Source organism: Pterocles gutturalis, unplaced genomic scaffold, assembly GCF_000699245.1.
Source record: "Pterocles gutturalis isolate BGI_N339 unplaced genomic scaffold, ASM69924v1 scaffold41172, whole genome shotgun sequence".
Classification (NCBI taxonomy): Eukaryota; Metazoa; Chordata; class Aves; order Pterocliformes; family Pteroclidae; genus Pterocles; species Pterocles gutturalis.
In genome coordinates, this window is record NW_010111649.1 from 1 (window position 1) to 8,928 (window position 8,928).

Sequence of the window (8,928 nt, forward strand, 5' to 3'; positions counted from 1 at the left end):
TCTGTCTCAGCTTAACCCAGGACAGATGCATAGCACACTAGAGCAGAAACCTATCATGTTCAGTAACAAGCATGACACCTTGCTATTGTTCAGCCAGTTGTAAACTACAATTTCTTTCCTCATGTGTTTCATCTCTTTTCCACATCGCTGAGCTACCCAATCTGTAGCATTGCCTTATCAAAGGGGAACTCCTTCCTGTGGAAAGAATTGGTGAAAATCTTAACTGAAGTGGTGAAGTAAAGAATAGATAAACGATGCAGAGCAGGTGCAGAAGAAATCTCTAGAAAAGCCACATAAACCTGAGAGATAAATTTGGGAGTGTGGGAGGGTTCTCATTCTTGATGTTTCAGACAAGTCAGTAGAAGCTATGTTAATGTTGTCCCTTTCCACAAGCAGAGGATGCAGCTTTTGGGTCCTACCTCAAGCAGTCAATAAAAAGGCTCATTTCCACATTCCTTGCAGTCTGTGTCCTGCAATGACACCTGTGAAGACCTTTTTTCCACCTAAAGGAAGGTGCAGTAATCCTCACTGCTCTCTGAGACTGCAATAAATACATCAAAACATGAGTCAAAGGATTTTCTTGTTAAAATTCCAGATTAAAAGAGGTAACAATTGATAGGAACTTCAGATACTGAATTTTTAGGATAATGTGAATGAATCAGACAAAACAGTAAGAGTCACCTCCCATCTCCAAAAATGCCAAGTACTTTCTTATTAGGTGTCAAATACGATATGTTTATGCTCAGTTCTTTAGTTTGAACACAGGTACTAGTCTTCTGTGTGTGTATATTTTCCTATAAAAACAAGTCCTTGAAATGGTCTAACTGTTCAAAAGCCTAAATGGAAGTCTGATCCTTTTAGCAGCAACATCTGCCTACCAGGTAATACTTCAGCAAATGCCTCCAACTCAGTCAGCAGCAGCATGAAACCTTTAGGACCTTGTAGAAGCCCTTGATCAGTGCTGAAGGCTCTGCTGAACTCACGGCCCATAGATTTGCCCTGCTCAATAGCCTGTTCCAGAACGTTTGCAGCATTACTTTTGCTGTTTCATTCTTCTTGATTTCTGCAACTTGTCTCCAACAAGTAAGTTGTAGTTTTTATTTCCTTTAACCTTCATTGCTTGCTGTAGCAATCTATCATGACAATTTTCATTGTTGTCTCATGATTTTTTTCATTCTTTTTGACACTTGGTTTGGTTGAATGTGAATGCTTGGAGGGGATTCAGTGACTTAGCATTGTTCAAGTTATGCTCCTACTGTTTTTACCTCAAACAAACAGCAATGACATGGACTAGCACAATCTGAGACGTGATCCTGTAAACAGTGGGAATAGCAAAACCATACATGCCCCTAGCTTTCATAGTTATGTAGCTCAGGAAGACTAGGTGAAACTTGGGAAGAAGACATAGAACGCTGAAACTAAATAAAATTATCTGGGGTAGATTCTTGCTTGTTTCTTGGATGTACGTGTGACTCTTATTTCTGATTATCAGAACAGGCCAGCCCCTACATAAAGGGATGGAATGAATTGCCAAAGGTATTCAGAAAAATTTCAACCTTTTCAATAATTTCAGTAGCAAGCTGGTCACTCTGTCCTGACATTAGGTGCATTTCTGAAAACATGCTTCATGATTTGTAGTCAGTCTTGGACAAAAGTTTTGACTAGCAAGCTTGCTAAATAATTATTTTCAAGCCAATTCCATACTTCTTCTGGTGTGATGGGGTTCCCTGGACCTTTTCTGGCTCTTCCAGGGATATAAAGTCCTGCTAGTGTCAGTAGAGGGTTCACAAAATAGCCCAAAGAACTATAAGCCTGTTTGTATATACTGCAAGAAAAAAGAATGACTGAAAGCCAGAGCAAAGGGAAGCCAGAAGAATCAAGCAGCCAGCAAAGTGCCCAAGAAGCCAGCAAAGTGTTACATTGAGGCTGACGCCTTGCATACTGGAGGCTATAAAGAGAGCACGTAGGGGGGATCCTACAGTGCCTAGCTGCTCCTGCATTTTCGTCAGATAAAGCAAGAAGATTCACTGTGACTTTACTTTTTTGTCCTCACTATATCTTTGTTAACAAAGTAACACCAGAGCACTCTGAACTCAGAGCAGTTCCTGGGGTACAACTACCAATGCAACCCAGAGTGCAAATCACACAAACTCTGTCTATCCAACACAGCTCCAGGGAGCTGCCTCTCATGGGCTTTGGTGTTGTTGTGCCCATCCATTTCCAGAGTCTGGATCCTACTGAAGCCAGTGGGAATTTTCCTCCAAACACGCCACCAAGTTTTGTTCCCAATGGACATGCCCTCTCTTAAAAAGAAGTCAGCTGAGTCATGTTTTCTTACTCTGACTGCTTTAGTTAGAAAGATGCTCGAGAACCTTAAAACTACCATGAATCAATCTTCCCTTTAACTTTCAGTGTGAGAAAAGGTCTCTGATTCTTACAGCAGTTCCTATGGGATCCATCTTCTTCAGTCCACGGGAATGTGACAGCAGAGACCCTGGAGGCTTTTCTCAGAGGTGTGAACAGCCAGGACTCTGTCACTGCTACACATAATAGCAAAGCGCTTGTGCTCCCCTCAGGCTAGCAACTAGGGGTGACATTAGCTCTGGATGTGACACTCCAGTCACTTCCTCATCTCCACCCAGTGCCCTCCAGCAGACAGTTTTTCCCTAGCCCTGGTCACTTATGAGGCAGTAGGCTTAAAAAACACCTAGTTCTTTAAAAGAGAAAACTATGCCATGAGGACTTTCCATGACTCCCTGTTTGCCTGAGGCCAGCTTGTTTGCTCTGAGCTGGGCCAGGAAGCCTCAGCTGTTTAGCAAGATAATAGAAGATAATAAAGAATGACAGCTCTTCATTGAGGACACATCCTCCAGCATGTTCTATACAGCACTCAGTAGTTCAATATACAGCTGCAGAATATATTATCACTGGAGATGAAGCAGAAATAGCCTTTATGTGTGGGGAATGAATTCAAAAACTTTTCAGGCATAAGGTCAGGGGTTGAAGGAACAAACAGGCTCTCTCTGGGGGGCATCCTTAAAGTAGCGCAATTAATATACCGGGTAACACAAGAGTATTGTTGTGCTGCCAAGTAGATAATAACAACAGATAAAGGGAGAGAAAGCTGCAGGCTCTGAATAGCATTTGCATGACTCCCATAATGTGTCTGGAACAAGTTCAATTTCTGGTATGTCATGGTGGAAAGAAAAAGCCTTTGCAACAACAGAAAAATGGATTTAGAAGCTAGATGTTAGTCAACGGCAAAAAGTTCTAAATGTTGCCCTTGTACTCACAAAGGGACTGTAGCCTCTGATATTTGGTGTTATCAGCCAGTTGTGAGAGACTCCTAAGTCCACGATCTTTTTCACATTTGAGCCCTAGCTATATCATGCCTACACAGAAGACAGAAACGAGAAGAGGTAGCACCTGCTCTTAAAGATGTAAGCCTCATTTCTTAAATTCATCTTCTATGAACTCTTGGTTCGAAAAATATCATTTTACAACCTTGAAGTGACTACACCAAGATCCATACTTCCCTTGTGAGAACAGCTGGAACAGCCATACAGAATATCCCAAAAAATATGTCTGAGAAAAATGAAAAGCCTGGCAAAGTGGTATTTCATTTGGCCCAGGTCCACACCACAAAGCTGCATTCATTTAACCACATCCAAAGAAGCATGTAAAGATGTTATTCCTCCACAGTTCCCTTCTCACAGAGAGCCCAACCTGCTGTTCAGAGAGACGATGCGGATGTGTTATGTCAACAGTGGCTGCAACTCCACAGAAGAACTTTAGGGCTACAATTATGTCAGTAAAACCCTTGTAGGCTCTGTAGTCTTATTGCTGAGATCCCAATGGGAGCAAAACTTCTGGATGAGGCCTCGCAAATCACTCCAGAGAAGAAGGGCAACCAGTCAGAGAAGGCTACTCCACTGAAACTAGTGGAGGGAACAACAGAGTCTCAAACACTATAAATCTGTTGTTACAATGTGTTTGTGAGGCATTTCTGCAGAATGAAATTAAAACACAGGCTTTCCATAAAGCAGAGAAAAGCCACTGCAACATGAGACAGCCACTTCTTTCTGCATGTGACTGGCATAAGTTGTCACCTGAACTTAAGTGCTTCTACCTACAGAGTGCAGAAGTTAAAGCTCAGAAGAGAAGAAGGTTGTGTGCAGCTGTGAAATAGAAACAAAGGGTTAGGATTTTCCTCAGAGACTGAAAGGTCAGAGAATGTGTTTGGCAGTCTACAGCATGCTAGAGATGGCTCGTTTAGCCTCAAGTACCTTTCTGGTAGCCAGGAGAGCAAATACATGGCAACATCATGAGCAGCTTGTGTCCGCTTTTGGTACACGAGATGATTTCTCAGTACCAGTCACGAGCTGATTTAGCATGGTAGGTTTAGGGAGGGAGCATGCAGCCAGCCTAGCTGTCCCACCAGGAGAGGGCTTAACTAGCTATATTTTTGGAATTCTATATCAAATGTTCCTATTTTAAAACTTCTTGTTGAGTATTTTCTTTCCCCCCTCTAAAAAACCCTTGATTTATATTTGCAAGTATGAAGAATGAACTTACTAAGTACCAGAGATTTTTTTGTGGGGCTTATTCAGTTATTTTATTAGTGACCTTTTTACATTTGAACCCAACCCTTGCTGCTGCCCATCAAGACCACAAAGAAAGGAGGGTTGAGTAACCCTTTGTCATGTCCATACAAGGACAATAAACCTGCAAAGCACTCCCTAAAGAAGTGCAGACTAACTTGATAGCCTAAGTGTACCACTGCATTTACAGTTTAGCCCAAGCTCTGCCAGATAAACTGTGTATTACAAGGAAAGATAATTCCATTAGTATACCGTTAGTATTCCCAGGCTTGCATAGGTGCAGTGACAGTAGTCAGATTCCAGCTTCACCCACCTTTGACTGGCACATTTGCCACCAAAATTGCACAGCAAAGACAGTCTTAGTACTTTAGCTCATACAGAGCTATTCCTTCTCAGATCTCAGTCTCTTCAGGAGGATAAAGATCCCAGTTTTGAAAATAGGTTCTGGATGACCCATCCACACTCACATGAGTTACTAGTATAACAGAATCTTTGCAACTGGCTGACCTTCACATATCTTCATTTTTTACACCACTACCTTTTCCAGGAGTGAAAACATCATAAACCACTGAAATAAATTGCAGCCTTCCCCCCACCCCCCATTTTGTTGAAAGAAATTCCATCACTCATCAAAATTACTGCAAGCTGTGGTTCCTCTAGGGATATACTTATTTTCTTTAATGAGCTCACCATCTTAGCTTGCAGAGCTACTACAGAAATTTGCCAGGACCCATATGTCTTAGAACAATGAAAGAAATCTTGCATGCTTGACTGGAGACTCTATTGACCAAGCAGGTCTTTACCTGTAGTACCCTGTTTCAGTATTGTTCCCCAACCACCTGGGCCAAACCAAGCATTTCGACCTTTATTATGCCTAGACAAATTGTTACAATCTAATCTACTTAAAGTAGGTTTTCTAGGAAGGATTCATAGCCAAAGTCATAGATCACTTCAGTGCTTTTCAATTAATTTTCATAGCTGTTATGACCCAGTTTCTTTGTGTTGATCCTCCTTTGAATGTAGCAATTAACCCATTTACAAGAAAGGTGTCAGCGTCTACACCACAAAATATGGCTACAGGTCTTGCAGACATACCCAAGTTGGCTTCAGACTGCCAGCTAGGGTGCTGCTAGGAAGGCAATCATGGAACTCCTCAAAAAGGCTTTGCCAGAGGTCATGCCACTACCTACTGCAGTGCTCAGCTAGCTAGTTCAAAGTTGGGATGTTAGGCTGTGCAAACTCTCACAGAGTTACCACTCTCCTCCACTGATCCAGTAAAGCACAAAAAAAATGGTTGGGTGATGACAATAAATTGCAAGAGTAAGAAGGAGTACTATAATGAAATGAAATGTGAGTGGCTACAAATACTGCAAAAACAGGAAAAAACATGGAGCTGTAGAGACTACTGGAATTTTCCTAGAGCCAGTTTATGACTCCCACGGGAGAGAAATAGTGAGTGAAATTTGAGGTCAGGTCATTCCTTAACAGAGAAATCACTGTGACCAGATCTCTATGAAGAAAATTTTGCAGTTGAGTAGTATTACTATAGTCTATCATAATTAGTCAGCTTTTATTCATAAAAATAAGCTTTTACTGATAGAACATATCTAGTGCCTCAAATAAACCAACCATAAAGGCACAATTTTTACAGTCTAACTATACCTCCAGCAGGGCTGTCTAAGTGGCAGAAAGCCATCTATACGTAGCTGGTGGGTCATTTCTTAACAAAGTTAACTAGATCAATCAGCTTATTCTACTACTGCCAAGCCTCCTTCATTGCTCTCCATCTGCAAACACACAGTTCTAGCCAAGAGTGGTGCTACTACTAAACAAGACTAGCTGAGGTCTGAAGTTACGGCTTAGGTGACACTTAAAGTTAGGCTGGCAAACAACTTATTTTGAGTCAAGAATGCAAGATAATCCATCTGTGTACAGATTTATCTTAAACATTACTTCACAGTTCCTCATATATGCCCAGAAAGATCAAAGAGTTCCTCCAGAATGTCCCAGGAAGGAATCATGGTTTTGTCATAAACCACAGCAGCCTTGAGACCTATCCCCGAGAAATCTCAATGACAGAGGACTAAGGAGAGGATCTTCCATGTCCTCTCTGTGAGCATGTGTGGGAAGGAGGTTGAGGTTAACCTATGTGCCAGCCATCTGGATTAATTCTCCTGTGAGGAAAGAACAGAACCCTGAACACAGTCTCTTGACCTAGTGGTAACTTCCCCATAGATCAACTTCCACAAGTTTCCTGCACATATACATATGAGTTAAATTAAATGGGTAGGATTTGAAGAGCAAAGAGATGCAGTCAGAAAAACAAAAAGAAAACCAAGAAAAACTAAACATTGATGGTTTTGTAAATTTCTGTCATGAAAACAACCCTTTTGTTGTATCAAGTGGAAGGTTGCTTGATTGTCCTGTGAAAGAAAAATTATTATGTTATAGCCAAGAAGATAGGATGACCTCTATCTTCATTTATTGTGATATGGTACTGTGGCTTTTTTTCATCCAGGGTATTTTTTTGATTGCAACCATATCAGTCCAATAACATTCCTATTGAGATAATTGCATTTCTTGTTTGCTTATTTCATTACTAGATGCATGTTCTCCAATTTGGTTAGTGGAGGGTTTAAACTAGTGCAGTGAGTTATTTGGAAATAAGATGCATGGATCATTTTTATCCTGCATTTGGTTACCATTCAGAAGACATATATGCACAGAAGACATGGTGACTAGTGCCAGTTCTTGGAGATACAAGTGTGGACTTTCTAACCAAAGCCACAATACAATCTATGTTTTGGGCAAAAAACCTGATCATTATAACAGTAATTTATACATAGATACCCCCCTCTATCTATACAACCTTTGAATGTCACCTACCCACTTGATCTGTTGATCAAACTTTCAAAAGTAGCCTCATAAAATGTCTTGCTGCACAAGGATATGGACTGTAATGATTATCAAATAGGCTTTTTTGGGGGGGGGATGAATACTTTATTATGTTGCAATAAATCCCTAACTATCAGAGAAAGCCAGCAGGAGCAAGAACATGCAATATTGATCATCTACTTTTTTTACAATGTTCAAGACTTTGTCAGTGAATTTCTGTTCTTGACAGAGCCTGGTGTGGGTACTCCATTGCAGAGAAAACCAAGCCTGATCCCTAGTGAAGCTCCTGAACTGTAGAAGGTGGCAGATATCGTCTTTAATAAGAATGACAGGGAGCTGGGCTTTCAGAGTAGAACATCAGACTGTTGTCTGCGGTCTAAGCAACGACAGCATGACACAGAGAGACTGCTGGGGGATCACCTGTTGCTGCTGCCCTGTTCCAGTTTCATATGGTTTGATACTTCTGTGAAAATTTGAAGACACAAGTGGAGAAAGTTTCACAGTTGCCCTAAGTGGCAGGTGCTACCATTCCCTGCATCACACACTGGCAAAAAACAAGAAGAGACACTCACACAAGAGAAAAGCATGTTCCCATGTAGGTACTCTGCCTTTGAAGCCACATCTCTCTGGCTTCAGGTCTACAAAATGTAACAATGTTGATAACATAAAGTGGAGGGCTGACCTCAGCCAGCAGCCAACCACCCACCACACCTCTCACTCACTGCCCTTTCCTGGGGGGCGGGGGGATAGAAGGAAGGCGCAAAGACTAGGGGCTGAGTTAAAGACAGTTAAATAAGGAAAGCAAAAGGTGCGCATGAAAGAGAAGCGAAAAGAGGAATTTATCCACTACTTCCCATTGGCAGGCAGATGTCCAGCCATTTACTGAGAAGCAGGGCCTCAGTATGTGTAGTGGTTGCTTTGGATGATAAATGTCATAACCACAAATGTCCCCCCTCCTCCTTTCCCCCACCTTTTATTGCTGAGCATGATGTCATATGGTATGGGATATCTCTTTGGACAGTTTGGGTCAGCTGTCCCAGCTGTGTCCCCTCCCAGTCTCTTGCCCACCCCCAGCCTACTGGCTTTTGGATGGGGAATGGAGGAGACAGAAAGCCTTGACACTGTGCAAGCACTGTTCAGCAATAGCCAAAACACTGGTGAGTTATGAATGCTGTTCTAGCCACAAATGCAAAGCACAGCACCATACAGGTTACTATGTAGAAAGCTGACTTCATAACTTCATCCTAGCAGACCCAGTACCAATATGAATGGGAAAAAAATAATAATTGATAATTTTTGATAACAGTAATTGATAATTACTGTTATCAAAAAACTGCTTTCCAGTGTTGCTTTTCTTGTGGGGAGCAACATACAGTATGCTTTATTTTCTCTTGAGAGCACAAGAGAACAAAAGAAAGAGGTAATCCCTCTT